We start from the raw sequence: 25,639 nt of genomic DNA, 5'->3' as shown, positions 1-25,639 counted from the left end.
GATACAGCACGGGGTTAGATACAGAGTAAAGCTCCCTCTACACTGTCCCCATCAAACACTCCCAGGACAGGGGTTAGATACAGAGTAACGCTCCCTCTACACTGTCCCCATCAAACACTCCCAGGACAGGTATAGCACGGGGTTTGATACAGAGTAAAGCTGACTCTCGGTGAACATCCTACTTACGATTGTCATAGATTGGGTTGGACACAACAGCAGCAGAGGAACGTTGCAGATTCCAACCTCACCTCGGAAGGAAGACTTGGAAACAAAGGCGGACAACATTCAGATCCTCCTCGGTCCTCGTTCAGTAGCTCCTCGGAGAGACTGTAACAAACATAATGGCGTTACCATCGCTGAATCCACCACAATCAACATCCTGGGGGTTACCATTGACCAGAAACTGAACTGGGCCCAGCCACATTAATACTGTGGCTACCAGGGCAGGTCAGAGGCTGGGAATCCTGCGGAGAGGAACTCACCTCCTGACTCCCCCCAAAGGGATTCAGGGTGATTTAGTAGTTTGGATCAGAAATTGGCTAGCTGGAAGAAGACAAAGGGTGGTGGTTGATGGGAAATGTTCAGACTGGAGTCCAGTTACTAGTGGTGTACCACAAGGATCTGTTTTGGGGCCACTGCTGTTATTTTTATAAATGACCTGGAGGAGGGCGTAGAAGGATGGGTGAGTAAATTTGCAGATGACACTAAAATCGGTGGAGTTGTGGACAGTGCGGACGGATGTTACAGAGGGACATAGATAAGCTGCAGCGCTGGGCTGAGAGGTGGCAAATGGAGTTTAATGCAGAAAAGTGTGAGGTGATTCATTTTGGAAGGAATAACAGGAAGACAGAATACTGGGCTAATGGTAAGATTCTTGGCAGTGTGGATGAGCAGAGAGATCTCGGTGTCCATGTACATAGATCCCTGAAAGTTGCCACTCAGGTTGAGAGGGTTTGTTAAGAAGGCGTACGGTGTGTTAGCTTTTATTGGTAGAGGATTGAGGTTTGGAACCATGAGGTCATGTTGCAGCTGTACAAAACTCTGGTGCGGCCGCATTTGGAGTATTGCGTGCAATTCTGGGTCGCCGCATTATAGGAAGGATGTGGAAGCATTGGAAAGGTGTGCAGAGGAGATTTACCAGAATGTTGCCTGGTATGGAGGGAAGATCTTATGAGGAAAGGCTGAGGGACTTGAGGCTGTTTTCGTTAGAGAGAAGAAGGTTAAGAGGTGACTTAATTGAGGCATACAAGATGATCAGAGGATTGGATAGGGTGGACAGTGAGAGCCTTCTTCCTCGGATGGTGATGTCCAGCACGAGGGGACATAGCTTTAAATTGAGGGGAGATTGAAATAGGACAGACGTCAGAGGTAGGTTCTTTACTCAGAGAGTAGTAAGGGCGTGGAATGCCCTGCCTGCAGCAGTAGTAGACTCGCCAACACTAAGGGCATTCAAATGGTCATTGGATAGACATATGGACGATAAGGGAATAGTGTAGATGGGCTTTAGAGTGGTTTCACAGGTCGGCGCAACATCGAGGGCCGAAGGGCCTGTACTGCGATGTTCTATGTTCTACCCACAAGGCACAAGTCAGGAGTGTGAGGGAATACTCTCCACTCGCCTGGATGAGGCGCGGCTCCCAACAACTCGGGAAGCTCAACGCCATCCAGGACTCAAGCAGCCCCGCTCGAGTCGACACGCTAACCACAAACATTCGCCCCCCGACGCACAGCGGGCGGCCCGTGCGCGCCGTCTACAAGACGCGCTGCAGCCACTCGCTCCTTCGACAGCGCCTTCCGAACCCGCCACCTCCACCGTCTAGAAGGACGAGGGCGGCAGCAGACGCACGGGGGAACGCCACCGCCCGTGAGTCCCCCCCCCCCCCTCCCCCTCTGAGCCGCTCGCCATCCCGACTCGAAAATATATCGGCCGTTCTTCGCCGCGGCCGGGGTCAAAATCCCTCCCTAGCAGCACGGTGGGCGTACCTACACCGCACGGGGACTGCGGCGGGTTCAAGATGGGGGCTGGCCCGCCACCTTCTGGAGGGGCGATTAGGGGCGTGACCAGCGACGCCCCGTTGAGTAGCCCACCCATGTCGACGCCCAGCTCTCCCCACTCGTGACGGACCCCCAAGGTACTCACTGTTGAAGGGGTTAACATTCTTGCTGACGCGACTCTGGATGGCCAACGCCACCTCGCGCTTCTTCACACACTGAATGCCCAGGTTTTGGAAACTGAAACAGAGAGGAGAGAGTGAGCGGGGGGGGGGGGGGGGTTCGACTCGGACACAGAGAAGGAGCTGAGCAAACGCTCAGCACAGCCGGCTCACCTCCTTGCGTCACAGGACCGTAAGAAACAGGAGGAGTAGGCCATTCCCGTACTGGCCTCCCCGAACAGGCGCCGGAACGTGGCGACTAGGGGCTTTTCACAGTAACTTCATTTGAAGCCTACACGTGACAATGAGCGATTTTCGTTTTTCATTTCATTTGTACCCTCGAGCCTCTTCCGCCGCCACAAGGCTGAGCTCACACTCGTCACGTCCACTTTCCTGCAACCCTCGCTCCCCTCACTGATCAAGAATCCGTCTACCTCGGGGGCAGCACGGCGGCGCAGTGGGTCAGCACTGCGGCCTCACGGCGCCGAGGTCCCAGGTTCGATCCCGGCTCTGGGTCACTGTCCGTGTGGAGTTTGCACATTCTCCCCGTGTCTGCGGGGTTTCGCCCCCACAACCCAAAGATGTGCAGGGTAGGTGGATTGGCCCTTAATTGGAAAAAAATTAATTGGGCACTCTCAATTCATACAAAAACAAAAGAATCCGTCTATCTCGTCTTTAGGTGCACACAAGGAGTCTGCAGTTTAATAAATTTAGAGTATCCAATTAATTTTTTCCAATTAAGGGGCAATTTAGCGCGGCCAATCCACCTGCCCGGCACATCTTTGGGTCGTGGGGGCGAAACCCACGCAGACACGGGGGAGAATGTGCAAACTCCACACGGACCGTGACCCAGAGCCGGGATCGAACCCGGGACCTCGGCGCCGCGAGGCAGCCGTGCTAGCCACTTGCCGCCCTCTCATCCCGATCGTAAATGGGCATCCCACCCTCTCCCGGGCGGCATCGCGCCCCCTCCCCCAACCCCCCTCGGACAACGCATCGCTGGCCCTCCAATTCCTCAGAGACTCCGCACTCTTCCCACCAACCCCAACCATCCCCCGCCCCCCCCCCCCACCACCACCACCACCATACCCACAGACCTGTGGATGCTCCGAGCGGGCAGGTCCGCCTCATAATACCCATCCTTGCAATCCTTCCCCCACCAGGTCGTGGGGGTGGGGCTTGTAAGGCTCCTTCTTGGTGACGAGGCAGATTCGGATCTTCGCCTGCCCGACGTAGTTGCCGATCTGAAAGGCAAAGGCAGCGCAGTTAGCGGCAAGCTCTCCCGTTTCGCGCTGCCCCTCGGGGGGGGGCCCGGCGTCGGGCTGCCGGGGGGAATGCCCCTCTCGCCCCCCCCCCCCCCCCCCCCCGTCAGCACGGCCCTCAACAGTAGGTGAAGCAACCCGTCCCACGACGGACTGAGGCCGTCTCCTCTCTCGCCCGCACAGGTACACATCCATCCTGCGATGGCCCCCACAGTCAAATAGCTCGCGTGCAAACCCGGACCGCAGCCGCTGGCAGAGAGGGGTGGGGGACTGCGGGGCGACAGGATCAATCTGCATTTCCACAGCGCCCCGTCACCACCTCAGAACGCCCTCGGGAGGCCAGTGCAGTGCTTTCTGGGAACTGTCGACCCCGCGCCCCTACCCCACCCCTTTTACGAGGCTTGGCCGCGGGAACGCAACATCTGCCTGAAAGGGACCGCCTTGAGTTGAACATCTGGCGTGACGGAGGGCGCCTCGGACAGTGCAGCGTTCCCCCCCCCGGGGGTGTGGGCCCGTGTCTCCGGAGCGGGGCGCGGACCCGCGACCCGGCGGGAAGCGGCCTCACCACAGGGAGGGGCAGGGCCTGCCTGGCGGACACCTGGGCCCGCACCTTACCTCAATGGCTGGATAGGTCCTGGTGCTGTCGGTGCTTTTTTTCACCTGGGATGCTCCCGGCCGAGCGACCCTCGCACTTGTATCAGGAAACGCATCCCGCGTTGCTTGGGGCTGTTCGAGAATGCGGATGTAGGGGGCCGCTGGGAGGAAGGGAGAAAGATCTGTGAGCAACGATCTTCATCGCACCTCCTCCCCTTAAGAAAATCTAACGAGCTCTTGTGAAACAGGAGTGAGGTGAAGATTCCTCCCCTCCCCCCAAAGCCTGTCCACCATCTACAAGGCACAAGTCAGGAGTGTGAGGGAATACTCTCCACTCGCCTGGATGAGCGCGGCTCCCAACAACACTCGAGAAGCTCGACACCATCCAGGAAAAAGCAGCCCCGCTCGATCGACGCGCTAACCACAAACATTCGCCCCCCTCCACCCCCCCGACGCCCAGCGGCAGCCGTGCGCACCGTCTACAAGACGCGCCGCAGCCACTCGCTCCTTCGACAGCACCTTCCGAACCCGCCACCTTCTACCGTCTAGAAGGACGAGGGCAGCAGCAGACGCACGGGGGAACGCCACCGCCTGCAAGCTCCCCCACTCCGAGCCGCTCGCCATCCCGACTCGGAAATATATCGGCCGTTCCTTCACTGTGGCTGGGGTCAAAATCCTGGAACTCCCCCCCCCCCCCCCCCACCCCCCCCCCACCCCTACCCCCCCCCCCCTAACAGCACGGTGGGTGTACCTACACCACACGGGACTGCGGCCAGTTCAAGATGGCGGCTCACCCACCACCTTCTCGAGGGGGCAATTAGGGATGGGAAATAAATACTGGGCCTATAGCCAGCGACGGCCCACACCCACATTGTGATAATAAAGTTGCAAACTTACCCGCACTGACCGGGGTGGGTCCATTGTGGCAACCGGATATGAAAATCTACAGGGTGGGAGCGGGAGAGAAGGGAAAAATAAAAGGTTTTTAAAAAGGGTATATATTTCTCACTCTGTCTTTCTTGGAAGACACATCGGAGTCCCAGACCCGAGTTACATAGGACCAGGACTGTCGGCCACGACAATATCCCAAATGGTTCCTTTCCCCCCAACTCTTGAGCCAGGCTTCAGGTTTAAACCTCTCATCTCGGGTTCCGAGTCCCTCCATGGCCTCATCGCCACCTCCCTTCCCGAGCTCCGTGACCCCCCTCCGGCTCCTGCAACCCGCCGCAATTGTGCCAGCTTGGGAAATGTCAGTGGTCAGTCAGGGGGCAATTGTGCCAGCGCGATAAATGTCCATGGCCAGTGAGAGGGGAATTGTGCCAGCTTGAAAAACGTCCGAGGTCAGCGAAAGAGGGGCAATTGTGCCAGCTTGAAAAAACGTCCGAGGTCAGCGAGAGGGCAACTGTGCCAGCTTGAAAAACGTCCGAGGTCAGTGAGAGGGCAATTGCACCAGCTTGATAAATGTCCATGGCCAGTTAGAGGGCAATTGTGCTCGCTTGAAAAACGTCAGTGGTCAGTGAGAGGGCAATTGATGCCAGCTTGAAAAACGTCAGTGGTCAGTTAGAGAGCAATTGTGCCAGCTTGAAAAATGTCAGTGGCCAGTTAGAGGGCAATTGTGTGAACTTCAGAAACGCCTGAGGGCAGTTAGAGGGCTATTGTGCCAGCTTGATAAATGTTGCAGGCCAGTTAGAGGGCAATTGTGCCAGCTTGAAAAATGTCCGTGGCCAGTTAGAGGGCAATTGTGCCAGCTTGATAAATGTCCATGGTCAGTTAGGACAATTGTGCCAGCTTGATAAATATCCCAGGCTAGTTAGAGGGCAATTGTGCCCGCTTGATAAACGTCCGTGGCCAGTTAGAGGGCAATTGTGCCAACTTGAAAAATGTCCGTGGCCAGTTAGAGGGCAATTGTGCCAGCTTGATAAATGTCCATGGTCAGTTAGGACAATTGTGCCAGCTTGATAAATGTCAGTGGTCAGTTAGAGGGCAGTTGTGCCAGCTTGATAAATGTCCATGGTCAGTTAGAGCAATGGTGCCAGCTTGGAAAATGTGAGTGGCCAGTTTGGGCAATTGTGCCAGCTTGCAAAATGTCCGAGGTCACTTAGAGGGCAATTGTGCCAGCCTGAAAAATGTCTGAGGTCAGTTAGAGGGCAATTGTGCCAGCTTGGAAAATGTCCGTGGTCAGTTAGAGAGCACCAGGTACAGCTCAAGGTTAGATACAGAGTAAAGCCCCCACTACGCTGTCCCCATCAAACACTCCCAGGACAGGTAGGGCACAGGGTTAGATACAGAGGAAAGTTCCCTCTACACTGATCCCATCAAACACTCCCAGGACAGGTACAGCATGGGGTTAGATACAGGGTAAAGCCCCCACCACACCCTCTCCATCAAACACTCCCAGGACAGGTACAGCACGGGGTTAGATACAGAGTAAAGCTCCCTCTACGCTGTCCCCATCAAACACTCCCGTTACAGGGACAGCACGGGGTTAGATACAGACTAAAGCTCCCTCTACGCTGTCCCCATCAAACACCCCCAGGGCAGGTACAGAATGGGGTTAGATACAAAGTACAGCTCCCTTGACACTGCCCTCATCAAACACTCCCAGGACAGGTACAGCACGGGGTTAGATACAGAGTAAAGGTCCCTCTACACTGTCCCCATCAATCACTCCCTGGACCGATACAGCACGGGGTTCGATACAGAGTAAAGCTCCCTCTACACTGTCCCCATCAAACACTCCCAGGACAGGTACAGCGTGGGGTTAGATACAGAGTAAATCTCTCTCTACACTGTCCCCATCAAACACTCCGAGGACTGAGACAGCACGAGGTTAGATACAGAGTAAAGCTCCCTCTACACTGTCCCCATCAAACAATCCCAGGACAGGTACAGCAGGGGTTAGATACAGAGTAAAGCTCCCTCTGCACTGTCCCCATCAAACACTTCCAGGACAGATACAGCACGGGGTTAGATACAGAGTAAAGCTCCCTCTACATTGTCCCCATCAAATACTGCCAGCATCGGTACAGCACGGGGTTAGATACAGAATAAAGCTTCCTCTGCACTGTCCCCATCAAACACTCCCAGGACAGGTACAGCAGGGGTTAGATACAGAGTAAAGCTCCCTCTGCACTGTCCCCATCAAACACTTCCAGCACAGGTACAGCACGGGGTTAGATACAGAATAAAGCTTCCTCTGCACTGTCTCCATCAAACACTCCTGGGACAGGTACAGCACGGGGGTTAGATACAGAGTAAAGCTCCCTCTACACTGTCCACATCAAACAATCCCAGGACAGGTACAGCGCGGGGTTAGATACAGACTAAAGCTCCCTCTACACTGTCCCCATCACACACACCCTGGACAGGTACACCACGGGGTTAGATACAGAGTAAAGTTCCCTCTACACTGTCCCCATCAAGCACTCCAAGGACAGGTACAGCACGGGGTTAGATACAGAGTGAAGCTCCCTCTACACTGTCCCCAATCAAACACTCCCAGGACAGGTACAGCATGGGGTTAGATACAGAGTAAAGCTCCCTCGACACTATCCCCTTCTATAACTCCCAGGACGGGGTTAGGTACAGAGCAAAGCTCCCTCTACACAGTCCCCATCAAACACTCCCAGGACTGAGACAGCACGAGGTTAGATACTGAGTAAAGCTCCCTCTACACTGTCCCCATCAAACACTCCCAGGACAGGTACAGCACAGAGTTAGATAGAGAGTAAAGCTCCCTCTACACTGTCCCCATCAAACACTCCCAGGACAGGGACAGCACGGGGTTTGATACAGAGTAAAGCTCCCTCTACACTGTCCCCATCAAACACTCCCAGGATAGGTACAGCACGGGGTTAGATACAGGGTAAAGCTCCCTCTACACTGTCCCCATCAAACACTCCCAGGACAGGTACAGCACAGGGTTAGACAGAGAGTAAAGCTCCCTCTACACTGTCCCCATCAAACACTCCCACGACAGGTACAGCATGGGGTTAGATACAGATTAAAGCTCCCTCGACACTGTCCCCATCAAACACTCCCAGGACAGGTACAGCGTGGGGTTAGATACAGAGTAAATCTCTCTCTACACTGTCCCCATCAAACACTCCGAGGACTGAGACAGCACGAGGTTAGATACAGAGTAAAGCTCCCTCTACACTGTCCCCATCAAACAATCCCAGGACAGGTACAGCAGGGGTTAGATACAGAGTAAAGCTCCCTCTGCACTGTCCCCATCAAACACTTCCAGGACAGTTACAGCACGGGGTTAGATACAGAGTAAAGCTCCCTCGACACTGTCCTCATCAATCACTCCCTGGACAGATACAGCACGGGGTTAGATACAGAGTAAAGCTCCCTCTACATTGTCCCCATCAAATACTGCCAGCACCGGTACAGCACGGGGTTAGATACAGAATAAAGCTTCCTCTGCACTGTCCCCATCAAACACTCCCAGGACAGGTACAGCAGGGGTTAGATACAGAGTTAAGCTCCCTCTGCACTGTCCCCATCAAACACTTCCAGCACAGGTACAGCACGGGGTTAGATACAGAATAAAGCTTCCTCTGCACTGTCTCCATCAAACACTCCTGGGACAGGTACAGCACGGGGGTTAGATACAGAGTAAAGCTCCCTATACACTCTCCCCATCAAACACTCCCAGGACTGGTACAGCACGGGGTTAGATACAGAGTAAATCTCTCTCTACACTGTCCCCATCAAACACTCCGAGGACTGAGACAGCACGAGGTTAGATACAGAGTAAAGCTCCCTCTACACTGTCCACATCAAACAATCCCAGGACAGGTACAGCGCGGGGTTAGATACAGACTAAAGCTCCCTCTACACTGTCCCCATCACACACACCCTGGACAGGTACACCACGGGGTTAGATACAGAGTAAAGTTCCCTCTACACTGTCCCCATCAAGCACTCCAAGGACAGGTACAGCACGGGGTTAGATACAGAGTGAAGCTCCCTCTACACTGTCCCCAATCAAACACTCCCAGGACAGGTACAGCATGGGGTTAGATACAGAGTAAAGCTCCCTCGACACTATCCCCTTCTATAACTCCCAGGACGGGGTTAGGTACAGAGCAAAGCTCCCTCTACACAGTCCCCATCAAACACTCCCAGGACTGAGACAGCACGAGGTTAGATACTGAGTAAAGCTCCCTCTACACTGTCCCCATCAAACACTCCCAGGACAGGTACAGCACAGGGTTAGATAGAGAGTAAAGGTCCCTCTACACTGTCCCCATCAAACACTCCCAGGATAGGTACAGCACGGGGTTAGATACAGGGTAAAGCTCCCTCTACACTGTCCCCATCAAACACTCCCAGGACAGGTACAGCACGGGGTTAGATACAGAGTTAAGCTCCCTCTACACTGTTCCCATCAAACACTCCCAGGACAGGTACAGCACAGGGTTAGACAGAGAGTAAAGCTCCCTCTACACTGTCCCCATCAAACACTCCCACGACAGGTACAGCATGGGGTTAGATACAGATTAAAGCTCCCTCGACACTGTCCCCATCAAACACTCCCACGACAGGTACAGCATGGGGTTAGATACAGAGTAAAGCTCCCTCGACACTGTCCCCATCAAACAGTCCCGGGACAGGTACAGCATGGGGTTAGATACAGAGTAAATTTCTCTCTACACTGTCCCCATCAAACACTCCCAGGACTGAGACAGCACGAGGTTATATACAGAGTAAAGCTCCCTCTACACTGTCCCCATCAAACACTCCCAGGACAGGTACAGCACGGGGTTAAATACAGAGTAAAGCTCCCTCTACACTGTCCCCATCAAACACTCCAGGACAGGTACAGCACGGGGTTAGATACAGAGTAAATCTCTCTCTACACTGTCCCCATCAAACACTCCGAAGACTGAGACAGCACGAGGTTAGATACAGAGTAAAGCTTCCTCTACACTGTCCCCATGAAACACTCGCAGGACAGGTCCAGCACGGGGTTAGATACAGAGTAAAGCTCCCTCGACACTGTCCCCATCAAACACTCCCGGGACAGGTACAGCACGGGGTTAGATACAGAGTAAAGCTTCCTCCACACTGTCCCCATCAAACACTCCCAGGACAGGTACAGCACAGGGTTAGATGCAGAGTAAATCTCTCTCTACTCTGTCCCCATCAAACACTCCCAGGACAGGTACAGCACGAGGTTTGATACAGAGTAAAGCTTCCTCTACACTGTCCACATCAAACACTCCCAGGACAGGTCCAGCGCAGGGTTAGGTACAGAGTAAAGCTCCCTCTACATTGTCCCAATCAATCACTCCCTGGACAGATACAGCACGGGGTTCGATACAGAGAAAAGCTCCCTCTACATTGTCCCCATCAAACACTCCCAGCACAGGTACAGCACGGGGTTAGATACAGAATAAAGCTCCCTCTGCACTGTCCCCATCAAACACTCCCAGGACTGGTACAGCACGGGGTTAGATACAGAGTAAAGCTCCCTCTGCACTGTCCCCATCAAACACTCCCAGGACAGGTACAGCACGGTGTTAGATACAGATTAAAGCTCCCTCGACACTGTCCCCATCAAACACTCCCAGGACAGGTACAGCACGGTGTTAGATACAGAGTAAGTCTCTCTCTACACTGTACCCATCAAACACTCCGAGGACTGAGACAGCACGAGGTTAGATACAGAGTAAAGCTTCCTCTACACTGTCCCCATGAAACACTCGCAGGACAGGTCCAGCACGGGGTTAGATACAGAGTAAAGCTCCCTCGACACTGTCTCCATCAAACACTCCCGGGACAGGTACAGCACGGGGTTAGATACAGAGTAAAGCTTCCTCTACACTGTTCCCATCAAACGCTTCCAGGACAGGTCCAGCGCAGGGTTAGGTACAGAGTAAAGCTCCCTCTACATTGTCCCCATCAAACACTCCCAGCACTGGAACAGCACGGGGTTCGATGCAGAACAAAGCTCCCTCTACACTGTCCCCATCAATCACTCCCTGGACAGATACAGCACGGGGTTCGATACAGAGTAAAGCTCCCTCTACACTGTCCTCATCAAACACATCCCAGGACAGGTATAGCACGGGGGTTAGATACAGAGTAAAGCTCCCTCGACACTATCCCCTTCCAAAACTCCCAGGACGGGGTTAGGTACAGAGCAAAGCTCCCTCTACATTGTCCCCATCAATCACTCCCTGGACAGATACAGCACGGGGTGTGATACAGAGTAAAGCTCCCTCTACATTGTCCCCATCAAACATTCCCAGCACAGGTACAGCACGGGGTTAGATACAGAATAAAGCTCCCTCTACACTGTTCCCATTAAACACTCCCAGGACTGGTACAGCACGGGGTTAGATACAGAGTAAAGCTCCCTCCACACTGTCCCCATCAAACACTCCCAGGACAGGTACAGCACGGGGTTAGATGCAGAGTAAAGCTCCCTCTACACTGTCCCTATCAAACACTCCCAGCACAGGTACAGCACGGGGTTAGATACAGAATAAAGCTCCCTCTGCACTGTCCCCATCAAACACTCCCAGGACTGGTACAGCACGGGGTTAGATACAGAGTAAAGCTCCCTCTGCACTGTCCCCATCAAACACTCCCAGGACAGGTACAGCACAGGGTTAAATACAGAGTAAAGCTCCCTCGACACTGTCCCCATCACACACTCCCAGGACAGGTACAGCACAGGGTTAAATACAGAGTAAAGCTCCCTCGACACTATCCCCTTCTAAAACTCCCAGGACGGGGTTAGGTACAGAGCAAAGCTCCCTCTACACTGTCCCCATCAAACACTCCCACGACAGGTACAGCATGGGGTTAGATACAGATTAAAGCTCCCTCGACACTGTCCCCATCAAACACTCCCACGACAGGTACAGCATGGGGTTAGATACAGAGTAAAGCTCCCTCGACACTGTCCCCATCAAACAGTCCCGGGACAGGTACAGCATGGGGTTAGATACAGAGTAAATTTCTCTCTACACTGTCCCCATCAAACACTCCCAGGACTGAGACAGCACGAGGTTAGATACAGAGTAAAGCTCCCTCTACACTGTACCCATCAAACACTCCCAGGACAGGTACAGCACGGGGTTAAATACAGAGTAAAGCTCCCTCTACACTGTCCCCATCAAACACTCCAGGACAGGTACAGCACGGGGTTAGATACAGAGTAAATCTCTCTCTACACTGTCCCCATCAAACACTCCGAAGACTGAGACAGCACGAGGTTAGATACAGAGTAAAGCTTCCTCTACACTGTCCCCATGAAACACTCGCAGGACAGGTCCAGCACGGGGTTAGATACAGAGTAAAGCTCCCTCGACACTGTCCCCATCAAACACTCCCGGGACAGGTACAGCACGGGGTTAGATACAGAGTAAAGCTTCCTCCACACTGTCCCCATCAAACACTCCCAGGACAGGTACAGCACAGGGTTAGATGCAGAGTAAATCTCTCTCTACTCTGTCCCCATCAAACACTCCCAGGACAGGTACAGCACGAGGTTTGATACAGAGTAAAGCTTCCTCTACACTGTCCACATCAAACACTCCCAGGACAGGTCCAGCGCAGGGTTAGGTACAGAGTAAAGCTCCCTCTACATTGTCCCAATCAATCACTCCCTGGACAGATACAGCACGGGGTTCGATACAGAGAAAAGCTCCCTCTACATTGTCCCCATCAAACACTCCCAGCACAGGTACAGCACGGGGTTAGATACAGAATAAAGCTCCCTCTGCACTGTCCCCATCAAACACTCCCAGGACTGGTACAGCACGGGGTTAGATACAGAGTAAAGCTCCCTCTGCACTGTCCCCATCAAACACTCCCAGGACAGGTACAGCACGGTGTTAGATACAGATTAAAGCTCCCTCGACACTGTCCCCATCAAACACTCCCAGGACAGGTACAGCACGGTGTTAGATACAGAGTAAGTCTCTCTCTACACTGTACCCATCAAACACTCCGAGGACTGAGACAGCACGAGGTTAGATACAGAGTAAAGCTTCCTCTACACTGTCCCCATGAAACACTCGCAGGACAGGTCCAGCACGTGGTTAGATACAGAGTAAAGCTCCCTCGACACTGTCTCCATCAAACACTCCCGGGACAGGTACAGCACGGGGTTAGATACAGAGTAAAGCTTCCTCTACACTGTTCCCATCAAACGCTTCCAGGACAGGTCCAGCGCAGGGTTAGGTACAGAGTAAAGCTCCCTCTACATTGTCCCCATCAAACACTCCCAGCACTGAAACAGCACGGGGTTCGATGCAGAATAAAGCTCCCTCTACACTGTCCCCATCAATCACTCCCTGGACAGATACAGCACGGGGTTCGATACAGAGTAAAGCTCCCTCTACACTGTCCTCATCAAACACTCCCAGGACAGGTATAGCACGGGGGTTAGATACAGAGTAAAGCTCCCTCGACACTATCCCCTTCCAAAACTCCCAGGACGGGGTTAGGTACAGAGCAAAGCTCCCTCTACATTGTCTCCATCAATCACTCCCTGGACAGATACAGCACGGGGTTTGATACAGAGTAAAGCTCCCTCGACACTGTCCCCATCAAACACTCCCGGGACAGGTACAGCACGGGGTTAGATACAGAGTAAAGCTTCCTCTACACTGTTCCCATCAAACGCTCCCAGGACAGGTCCAGCACAGGGTTAGGTACAGAGTAAAGCTCCCTCTACATTGTCCCCATCAAACACTCCCAGCACCAGAACAGCACGGGGTTCGATGCAGAATAAAGCTCCCTCTACACTGTCCCCATCAATCACTCCCTGGACAGATACAGCACGGGGTTCGATACAGAGTAAAGCTCCCTCTACACTGTCCTCATCAAACACTCCCAGGACAGGTATAGCACGGGGGTTAGATACAGAGTAAAGCTCCCTCGACACTATCCCCTTCTAAAACTCCCAGGACGGGGTTAGGTACAGAGCAAAGCTCCCTCTACATTGTCCCCATCAATCACTCCCTGGACAGATACAGCACGGGGTGTGATACAGAGTAAAGCTCCCTCTACATTGTCCCCATCAAACATTCCCAGCACAGGTACAGCACGGGGTTAGATACAGAATAAAGCTCCCTCTACACTGTTCCCATTAAACACTCCCAGGACTGGTACAGCACGGGGTTAGATACAGAGTAAAGCTCCCTCCACACTGTCCCCATCAAACACTCCCAGGACAGGTACAGCACGGGGTTAGATGCAGAGTAAAGCTCCCTCTACACTGTCCCTATCAAACACTCCCAGCACAGGTACAGCACGGGGTTAGATACAGAATAAAGCTCCCTCTGCACTGTCCCCATCAAACACTCCCAGGACTGGTACAGCACGGGGTTAGATACAGAGTAAAGCTCCCTCTGCACTGTCCCCATCAAACACTCCCAGGACAGGTACAGCACAGGGTTAAATACAGAGTAAAGCTCCCTCGACACTGTCCCCATCACACACTCCCAGGACAGGTACAGCACAGGGTTAAATACAGAGTAAAGCTCCCTCGACACTATCCCCTTCTAAAACTCCCAGGACGGGGTTAGGTACAGAGCAAAGCTCCCTCTACATTGTCCCCATCAATCACTCCCTAGACAGATACAGCACAGGGTTCGATACAGAGTAAAGCTCCCTCTACATTGTCCCCATCAAACATTCCCAGCACAGGTACAGCACGGGGTTAGATACAGAGTAAATCTCTCTCTACACTGTCCCCATCAAACACTCCGAGGACTGAGACAGCACGAGGTTAGATACAGAGTAAAGCTTCCTCTACACTGTCCCCATGAAACACTCGCAGGACAGGTACAGCACGGGGTTAGATACAGAGTAAAGCTCCCTCAACACTGTCCCCATCAAACACTCCCGGGAAAGGTACAGCACGGGGTTAGATACAGAGTAAAGCTTCCTCTACACTGTTCCCATCAAACACTCCCAGGACAGGTCCAGCGCAGGGTTAGGTACAGAGTAAAGCTCCCTCTACATTGTCCCCATCAAACACTCCCAGCACAGGAACAGCACGGGGTTCGATACAGAATAAAGCTCCCTCTACACTGTCCCCATCAATCACTCCCTGGACAGATACAGCACGGGGTTCGATACAGAGTAAAGCTCCCTCTACATTGTCCCCATCAAACACTCCCAGCACAGGTACAGCACGGGGTTAGATACAGAGTAAAGCTCCCTCTACACTGTCCCCATCAAACACTCCCAGGACAGGTACAGCACGGGGTTAGATACAGACTAAAGATCCCTCTACACTGTCCTCATCAAACACTCGCAGGACAGGTATAGCACGGGGGTTAGATACAGAGTAAAGCTCCCTCGACACTATCCTCTTCTAAAACTCCCAGGACGGGGTTAGGTACAGAGCAAAGCTCCCTCTACATTGTCCCCATCAATCACTCCCTGGACAGATACAGCACGGGGTTCGATACAGAGTAAAACTCCCTCTACATTGTCCCCATCAAACACTCCCAGGACAGGTACAGCACGGTGTTAGATACAGAGTAAAGCTCCCTCAACACTGTGCCCATCAAACACTCCCAGGACAGGTACAGCACGGTGTTAGATACAGAGTAAAGCTCCCTCTGCACTGTCCCCATCAAACACTCCCAGGACAGGTACAGCACGGTGTTAGATACAGAGTAAAGCTCCCTCTGCACTGTCCCTATCAAACACTCCCAGGACAGGTACCGCACAGGGTTAGATACAGAATAAAGCTCCCTCCACACTGTCCCCATCAAACACTCCCAGGACAGGTACAGCACGGGGTTAGATGCAGAGTAAAGCTCCCTCTGCACTGTCCCCATCAAACACTCCCAGGACAGGTACAGCACGGTGTTAGATACAGAGTAAAGCTCCCTCGACACTGTCCCTATCAAACAATCCCAGGACAGGTACAGCACGGTGTTAGATAAGAGTAAAGCTCCCTCTACACCGTCCCCATCAAACACTCCCAGGACAGGTACAGCACGGGGTTAGATACAGAGTAAAGCTCCCTCTACACTGTCCCCATCAAACACTCCCAGGACAGGTACAGCATGGGGTTAGATACAGAGTAAAGCTCCCTCTACACTGTCCCCACCAAACACTCCCAGGACAGGTACAGCACGGGGTTAGATACAGAGTAAAGCTCCCTCTTCACTGTGCCCATCAAACACTCCCAGGACAGGTACAGTACGGAGTTAGATACAGAGTAAAGCTCCCTCTACACTGTCCCCATCAAACACTCCCAGGACAGGTACAGCACGGGGTTCGATACAGAGTAAAGCTCCCTCTGCACTGTCCCCATCAAACACTCCCAGGACAGGTACAGCACGGGGTTAGATACAGAGTAAAGCTCCCTCTACACTGTCCCCATCAAACACTCCCAGGACAGGTACAGCACGGGGTTAGATACAGAGTAAAGCTCCCTCTACATTGTCCCCATCAAACACTCCCAGCACAGGTACAGCACGGGGTTAGATACAGAGTAAAGCTCCCGCTACACTGTCCCCATCAAACACTCCCAGGACAGGTACAGCACGGGGTTAGATACAGAGTAAAGCTCCCTCTACACTGTCCCCATCAAACACTCCCAGGACAGGTACAGCACGGGGTTAGATACAGAGTAAAGCTCCCTCTACACTGTCCCCATCAAACACTCCCAGGACAGGTACAGCACGGGGTTAGATACAGAGTAAAGCTCCCTCTACATTGTCCCCATCAAACACTCCCAGCACAGGTACAGCACGGGGTTAGATACAGAGTAAAGCTCCCGCTACACTGTCCCCATCAAACACTCCCAGGACAGGTACAGCACGGGGTTCGATACAGAGTGAAGCTCCCTCTACACTGTCCCCATCAAACACTCCCGGGACAGGGACAGCACGGGGTTAGATACAGAGTGAAGCTCCCTTTACACTGTCCCCATCAAACACTCCCAGCACAGGTACAGCACAGGGTTAGATACAGAGTAAAGCTCCCTCTACACTGTCCCCATCAAACACTCCCAGGACAGGTACAGCACGGGGTTAGATACAGAGTAAAGCTCCCTCTACACTGTCGCCTTCAAACACTCCCAAGACAGGTACAGCACGGGGTTAGATACAGAGTAAAGCTCCCTCTACACTGTTCCCATCAAACACTCCCAGGACAGGTACAGCACGGGGTTAGATACAGAGTAAAGCTCCCTCTACACTGTCGCCTTCAAACACTCCCAAGACAGGTACAGCACGAGGTTAGATACAGAGTAAAGCTCCCTCTACACTGTCCCCATCAAACACTCCCAGGACAGGTACAGCACGGGGTTAGATACAGAGTAAAGCTCCCTCTACCCTGCCCCCATCAAACACTCCCAGGACAGGTAGAGCACAATGTGCTCCCTCAGTACTGGTGTGTCTACCTGTGGGCTCCAGCCGGTGGTGGGGGGACCCAGACCCACGTTTTGACTGAATATTGATCCCAACCGATATCTGAAACAGGCCAGTCGGCCGAACCAGTCCAATGGTGGTTGTGCATTGAACCAACCATCCAAACTGTGTTTAAATACTCGACTGCACAACCTCCGGACCTTCTGTCGAACACCAGGCACGAGCTCAGGCCTAAACAATCCCGCTCAGAGTTACCCAGCATTTCCTAAGACCCGTTTCCCAAGCCCAGGCAAACGTAAATTTAGCCCAATTATTATTCCCCAATTAAGGGTCAATTTAGCGCGGCCAATCGACCTAACTCGAAATCGGACCCGCGCTGTTGGCCTCGATATGCATCGCAAACCAGCTTTTCCCGCTAAACCGCACGCGCCTCCACCGCAGGCACCCTGGCAACACCCTTGGCTGCTGGATTTGTGAGCCTGTCGGCCTTGAACCCGCGAAGACATCTGACTCAACAGGCCCGGTTTCTGCCAATCGAACAACGAAGAAGGAAACAAGGCTTGTGACTCCCCAGGAGAAAAAAAAAAGCAATGTTTCTTTCCCAGCCGTCTGGGTAAACCATCACACCAGCTCACCTCCTTGTCGGGAGGGGGGTGGGGGGGGGAAGAGTCTTCTCAACCCCGCCTCTCCTTTCCAAATCAAAACACACAACGCAACACACATCATCGCCAAACAGAAAAATGCAAACACCATCAGAGATGAAAAAAGTGAAAATCGCTTATTGTCACGAGCAGGCGTCAAATGAAGTTACAGTGAGAAGCCCCTAGTCGCCACATTCCTGCGCCTGTTCGGGGAGGCTGGTACCTTGGCAGCGGGGGTCAACAGACCAGACACACCGGAGCCACCCTCCACGGAGGCAAGTAGAATTATAAACCGTGCCCCCCCCCCCCCCCCCTCACCCTCCAGAGAGGGCGAGGGGCGTGAGGACGAAAGCCCTCCGCCAACCCCCTCCCAGCCCGGGTACAAATTTGAGGACAGACCCCCGTAAAAGAGAAATTGTTATTGTTGGGAGAGAAAGAGAGAGGAGGGGGGGGGGGGGGGAGAGAGAGAGAGAGAGAGAGAGGAGAGAATACAAGCTCAAGAGAGGTAGGTGCCAGAGGAAGGTTGGTCACTTCTCCTGGTGGATGTGTGACTAGTGGGGCCAGGTCAGCCACACACACACACACACACACACTAACCTTCCATTTGGTGGTCCTGAGGGTGATGGTAGGGGGGGGGGGGTGTGGAGGGATCCACAGTTTGGGGGGGGGGGCACCTCTGAATGGCAACAAGGAGAGGGAGTGAGTATAGGGGAGCGGGGAGGAGGTTGGAGGGAGCCCCCTCCGTCAATTTCTCCCTGTGTTATTCTATTGAAACTAACACGGAAATGCTCTGTGCATGACGTCACCGCCGGAAAGGCACCCTTCCGAATTGTTACAACGTTCCGCAACAATGTATCCACGTTCTACGTTCCACTCCGCTCCCCTGGCCTGGGTTCCATTCATAAAAATAAAATAAACCATTTGCTGCACAGATCTGCCCCCCCCCCCTCTTACCCCCTACACCCCGCCCCCCCCAGAGGGTGGGGCCAGGGAGCCCACTCAGCCAACATGTTCCAATTTCTTCCTCAAACAGGCAATACCTTGCCAGGGTGGTAGCAAATGGTCCTGAGGCTAGAGGACCAAAGGGGTGGGGGGGGGGGAGGTTAACGCTCTGGGGTCGCGGGGTTCGAAACCCTCGCCACGGCGTCCGGGGGTGGGAGGAGGGGGGCGGGGGGGGGGGGGGGATTTATCCAGCGGATGGAGTCGGTACAAAACCCAAGGGTCGTTGGGGGGGGGGCAACAGTGGATCTGCGGCACCGCCACCTTGGAAGACCCGCCCTTTCGACCCACCCAGGGGGGGTGACCGGGGTTTGATTCCAGCCTCCGGAGGGGAGGGGGTCACTGTCTGCGCGGAGTTTGCACCCCCTCCCCGGGCCTGCGTGGGTTTCCTCCGGGTGCTCCGGTTTCCCGCCAAGGATTAGGCGGATTGGCCGTGCTAAAATTATCCGTCATGGTCCAAAGATGTGCAGCTTAGGTGGATTGGCCGTGCTAAATTGCCCCTTAGTGTCCAAAGATGTGCAGGTCAGGTGGACTGGCCGTGCTAAATTGTCCCTTAGTGTCCAAAGATGAGCAGGTTAGGTGGATTGGCCGTGCTAAATTGTCCCTTAGTGTCCAAAGATGTGCAGGTTAGGTGGACTGGCCGTGCTAAATTGTCCCTTAGTGTCCAAAGATGTGCAGGTTAGGTGGATTGGCCGTGCTAAATTGTCCCTTAGTGTCCAAAGATGTGCTGGTTAGGTGGATTGACCGTGCTAAATTGTCCCTTAGTGTCCAAAGATGTGCAGGTTAGGTGGATTGGCCGTGCTAAATTGTCCCTTAGTGTCCAAAGATGTGCAGGTTAGGTGGATTGGCCGTGCTAAATTGTCCCTTAGTGTCCAAAGATGTGCAGGTTGGGTGGACTGGCCGTGCTAAATTGTCCCTTAGTGTCCAAAGATGTGCAGGTTAGGTGGATTGGCCGTGCTAAATTGTCCCTTAGTGTCCAAAGATGTGCAGGTTAGGTGGATTGGCCGTGCTAAATTGCCCCTTAGTGTCCAAAGATGTGCTGGTTAGGTGGACTGGCCGTGCTAAATTGTCCCTTAGTGTCCAAAGATGTGCAGGTTAGGTGGATTGGCCGTGTTAAATTGTCCCTTAGTATCCAAAGATGTGCAGGTTGGGTGGACTGGCCATGCTAAATTGTCCCTTAGTGTCCAAAGATGTGCAGGTTAGGTGGACTGGCCGTGCTAAATTGTCCCTTAGTGTCCAAAGATGTGCAGGTTAGGTGGATTGGCCGTGCTAAATTGTCCCTTAGTGTCCAAAGATGTGCAGGTTAGGTGGATTGGCCGTGCTAAATTGTCCCTTAGTGCCCAAAGATGTGCAGGTTAGGTGGATTGGCCGTGCTAAATTGCCCCTTAGTGTCCAAAGATGTGCTGGTTAGGTGGATTGGCCGTGCTAAATTGTCCCTTAGTGTCCAAAGATGTGCAGGTTAGGTGGACTGGCCGTGCTAAATTGTCCCTTAGTGCCCAAAGATGTGCAAGTTAGGTGGATTGGCCGTGCTAATTTGTCCCTTAGTGTCCAAAGATGTGCAGGTTAGGTAGATTGGCCATGCTAAATTGTCCCTTAGTGTCCAAAGATGTGCAGGTTGGGTGGATTGGCCGTGCTAAATTGTCCCTTAGTGTCCAAAGATGTGCAGGTTAGGTGGACTGGCCGTGCTAATTTGTCCCTTAGTGTCCAAAGATGTGCAGGTTAGGTGGATTGGCCGTGCTAAATTGTCCCTTAGTGTCCAAAGATGTGCAGGTTAGGTGGATTGGCCGTGCTAAATTGTCCCTTAGTGTCCAAAGATGTGCAGGTTAGGTGGATTAGCCGTGCTAAATTGCCCCTTAGTGTCCAAAGATGTGCAGGTTAGGTGGATTGGCCGCGCTAATTTGTCCCTTGGTGTCCAAAGATGTGCAGGTTAGATGGATTGTCCGTGCTAATTTGTCCCTTAGTGTCCAAAGATGTGCAGGTTAGGTGGATTGGCCGCGCTAATTTGTCCCTTAGTGTCCAAAGATGTGCAGGTTAGGTGGATTGGCCGTGCTAAATTATCCCTCAGTGTCCAAAGATGTGCAGGTTAGGTGGATTGGCCGTTCTAATTTGTCCCTTAGTGTCCAAAGATGTGCGGGTTAGATGGATTGGCCGTGCTAAATTGTCCCTCAGTGTCCAAAGATGTGCGGGTTAGATGGATTGGCCGTGCTAATTTGCCCATTAATGTCTATAGCACAATCAATCATTCACGAGGCGAGAAGAGATGAAGTCAATCGATGGCTTTATTATGCAGACTTGTTCCCCAGCAGCTCGGTTACAGAATGCGGCTGCTGGGAGAACCCGGGTTCTTATACTCTGCCTTACTGGGTGGAGCCAGCAGGCGGCAGATACAATCAGGACCCAGTGTCTGTCCACCAATAGCCTTTCGGAATCACTGGGTACCGTACTACCCCTAATACATACCACCACATTCACCCCTTGTTAAAAAAGAACCCGGCGGGGTGGTGGGTCGCATGGTGGTAGGGGTTTACAAGGTCGGTACTGGGATTCCATTAACACAGTGGCTATGTATCGATATGAACTGTTAACTATTTACAATGCCGCTTTTACTGGGCTACTGAATAATTTACAGATCTTGCTTTGTCACGCAGATCCAATGAGTCGAGTGGGTTCCCTGGTCGTCCTTGCCGATCGTCTCAGCTCCGGTGGTGGTGCAGGCGCTGGCTCGGGCACTGTTGTCTCTGGGAGCGTCGCGATGTTTGTTCCTGTTTCACTACTCCTGGGCGGGCACGGGAAGAGGACCGATCCACCCAGGAAGGGGGGGGGGGGTGTGGGGAGCTCCAGCGGGCGCCAGGTCCCGCAGGGAGACCGTGTCCTGTCGGCCGTCGGGGTATGCAACGTAGGCGTATTGAGGGTTCGCATGGAGGAGATGAACCCTCTCGACCAACGGGTCCGATTTGTGCGCCCGCACATGCTTTTGGAGCAAGGTGGGTCCTGGGGCTGCCAGCCAGGTCAGAAGTGACGTTCCGGAGGAGGACCTCCTAGGGAAGACGAGGCATTCGTGAGGCGTTTGATTCGTTGTGGTACACAGCAGCGACCGGATGGAGTGGAGGGCATCCGGGAGGACTTCCTGCCAGCGGGAAACTGGAAGACTTCTGGACCGCAGGGCCAGTAGGACGGTCTTCCAGACCGTTCCGTTCTCCCTCTCTACCTGACTGTTCCCCGGGGGTTGTAACTGGTCGTCCTGCTTGAGGCGATGCCCTTGCTGAGCAGGAATTGACGCAGCTCGTCACTCATGAAGGAGGACCCCCTATCACTTTGGATGTAGGCGGGGAAACCGAACAGTGTAAAGATGGTGCAGATGGTTTTAATGACTGTGGCCGCGGTCATGTCGGGGCAGGGGATGGCGAAAGGGAAGCGGGAGTATTCGTCAACCACGTTCAGGAAGTACGTGTTGCGATCGGTGGAGGGGAGGGGGCCTTTGAAGTCCAGACTGAGGCGCTCAAAGGGACGGGAAGCCTTTATCAGGTGCGCTCTATCTGGCCTGAAAAAGTGCGGCTTGCACTCTGTGCAGATTTGGCAGTTCCTGATGGCTGTTCGGACGTCCTCGACGGGGTAGGGGAGGTTGCGGGTCTTCACGAAGTGGTAGAACCGGGTGACCCCCGGGTGGCAGAGGTCCTCGTGGAGGGCTTGGAGACGGTCCACTTGTGCGTTGACACATGTGCCGCAGGATAGGGCATCAGACAGCTCGTTCAGCTTTCCGGGACAATACAAGATCTCATAATTATATGTGGAGAGTTTGATCCTCCACCGCAATGTGCAGGTTAGGCGGATTGGCCACACGAAAATTGCCCCTTAGTGTCCAAAGATGGAAAATTATGAAAAAGGTTAGCGTGAAGAAGAACTCAGGCGATGTTATGAATGGAGGTGTTAGGATTCTCAAAGAAGGTTATAAAAACTAGCACAAAGGGCCGCACGGTGGCACAGTGGGTTAGCCCCGCTGCCTCACGGCGCCGAGGTCCCAGGTTCGATCCCGGCTCCGGGTCACTGTCCGTGCGGAGTTTGCACATTCGCCCCGTGTCTGCGTGGGTTTCGCCCCCCACAACCAGAGATGTGCAGGGTTAGGTGGATGGGCCACGCAAATTGCCCCTGAATTGGAAAAAATGAATTGGGTACTCTAAATTTATAAATAAAAAAATAAATTTAAAAAAATACAAACTAGCACGAGGGCACTTTACCTGAATGCTCTCAGCATTCAAAACAAGATATATCAGTTGATGGCACAAACTATCGCAAATGAGTATGGTTTTGTGGCCATTACAGAGAGATGATTGCAGATTGGTCATTACTGGGAATTAAATATCCAGGGCTGTCAGAATATTCGGACGGACAGACAGGAAGATAAGGGAGATGATGTAGCTCTAATATTTAAGGATGACATCAGGGCGGTAGTGAGGGATGATATAGGTTCTATAGAGAAAAAGGTTTGGGTGGAAATTAGAAATAGTGAGGAGAATAATCACTGATGGGTGTAGCCTATAGGTCACCAAATAATAACATCACGGTGGGACGGGCAGTAAATTATCATGGGGGATTTTAATCTACATGTCGATTGGTCAAGGCAGCCTGAAATGAAAATCACTTATTGTCACAAGTAGGCTTCAAATGAAGTTACTGTGAAAAGCCCCTAGTCGCCACATTCCGGCGCCTGTTCGGGGAGGCTGGTACGGGAATTGAACCGTGCTGCTGGTCTGCCTTGGTCTGCTTTCAAAGCCAGCGATTTAGCCCTGTGCTAAACCAGCCCCTAGCCTTGAGGAAGAGTTCATAGAATGTATCCGCGATAGTTTCCTCGAACAGTATGAAACAGAACCTACGAGGGAACAAGCGGTCCTAGATCTGGTGCTGCGTAATGAGACAGGAGTAATTAACGATCTCATAGTTAGGGATCCTCTCGGAAGGAGTGATCACAGTATGGTTGAATTTAAAAAACAGATGGAGGATAAGGGATAAACAGCCACGGATATCTAGGGAAATAATGGAGGATATCAAATTGAAAGAAAAGGCATACAAAGTGGCAAAGATTAGTGGGAAACTAGAGGATTGGGAAATCTTTAAAGGTCAACAGAAGACCACGAAAAAAGCTATAAAGAAAAGTAAGATCGATTACGAGAGTAAACTAGCTCAGAATATAAAAACAGATAGCAAAAGCTTCTACAAATATGTAAAATGAAAAAGAGTGGCTAAGGTAAACATTGGCCCTTTTGATGATGAGGAGGGAGAATGGGAAATGAGGAAATGGGCGAGGCATTGAACTGGTATTTTGTGTCGATCGTCACAGTGGAAGACACAAATAACACCAATAATTGTTGGCAGGGAGGCCACGGCAGGTGAGGATCTAAAAATGATCATTTTCACTAAGGAGGTAGTGTTGGGCAAGCTAATGGGGCTAAAGGTGGACAAGTCTCCTGGCCCTGGTGGAATGCATCCCGGGGATGGCGGGGGAAATAGCAAATGCGGCAGTGATAATTTACCAAAACTCGCTGGACTCTGGGGTGGTCCCGGCGGATTGGAAATGAGCAAATGTGACGCCACGGTTTAAAAAAGGAGGTCGACGAAAGGCAGGTTACTATAGGCCAGTTAGCTTAACTTCTGTAGTGGGGAAAATGCTTGAATCTATCATTAAGGGAGGAATAGCGAGACATCCGGATAGAAATTGTCCCATTGGGCAGACGCAGCATGGGATCATGAAAGGCAGGCAATGTTTGACTAATTTACTGGAATTCTTTTGAGGCTATTACAAGTGAGGTTGACATCGGGAACCGGTGGATGTGGTGCATCTGGATTTCCAGAAGGCATTCAACAAGGTGCCGCACAAAAGGCTGCTGCATCAGATAAATGTGCATGGTGCTACGGGTCATGTATTAGCACGGATAGAGGATTGGTTAACTAACAGAAAGCAAAGAGTGAGGATTGATGGGTGTTTCTCTGGCTGCCGATCAGTGGCTAGTGTTGTGCCTCAGGGATCAGTGTTGGGACCGCAATTGTTTACAATTTACAGAGATGATTTGGAGTTGGGGACCAAGTGTAATGTGTCAAAGTTCGCAGATAACACTCAGATGAGTGGTAGAGCAAAGTGTGCAGAGGACACTGAAAGTCTGCAGAGCGATATAGACAGTTTAAGTGAGTGGGCCAGGGTCTGGCAGATGGAGTTCAATGTTGGTAAATGTGAGGCCATCCATTTTGGTAGGAAATACAGCCAAATGGACTATTATTTAAATGGTAAAAAATTGCAGCACGCTGCTGTACAGAGGGACCTGGGTGTCCTTGCGCATGAATCGCAAAAAGTTGGTTTGCAGATGCAGCAGGTAATTAAGAAGGCAAATGGAATTTTGTCCTTCCTTGCTAGATAACAATAATCTTGATTGTCACAAGTAGGCTTCCATTTACACTGCAATGAGATTATTGTGAAAAGCACGAGTCGCCACATTCCGGCGCCTGTTCGGGTACACAGAGGGAGAATTCAGAATGTCCAAATCTCCGAACAAGCACGTCTTTCGGGGACTTGTGGGAGGAAACCGGAGCAACCGGAGGAAACCCACGCAGGCACGGGGAAGAACGTGCAGACTCCG

General features: G+C 52.5%; 1 long non-coding RNA gene across 1 annotated transcript; it reads right to left on the bottom strand.

Moving 5' to 3' along the window:
* Positions 1 to 2,121: 2,121 nt before the first annotated feature.
* Positions 2,122 to 18,824, bottom strand: LOC140400099 (uncharacterized). The gene is made up of 5 exons (XR_011938046.1): positions 18,612 to 18,824; positions 4,907 to 4,952; positions 4,031 to 4,170; positions 3,251 to 3,397; positions 2,122 to 2,232 (listed from the first exon to the last, which is right to left on the bottom strand). It is a non-coding gene; the product is annotated as an uncharacterized lncRNA (long non-coding RNA).
* Between the last annotated feature and the right edge of the window lie 6,815 nt (positions 18,825 to 25,639).

This window comes from Scyliorhinus torazame, chromosome 24 (assembly GCF_047496885.1).
Source record: "Scyliorhinus torazame isolate Kashiwa2021f chromosome 24, sScyTor2.1, whole genome shotgun sequence".
NCBI classification, from domain to species: domain Eukaryota; kingdom Metazoa; phylum Chordata; class Chondrichthyes; order Carcharhiniformes; family Scyliorhinidae; genus Scyliorhinus; species Scyliorhinus torazame.
The sequence above is the reverse complement of the archived record's forward strand: the minus strand, read 5'-3'. Positions and strand labels throughout refer to the sequence as shown.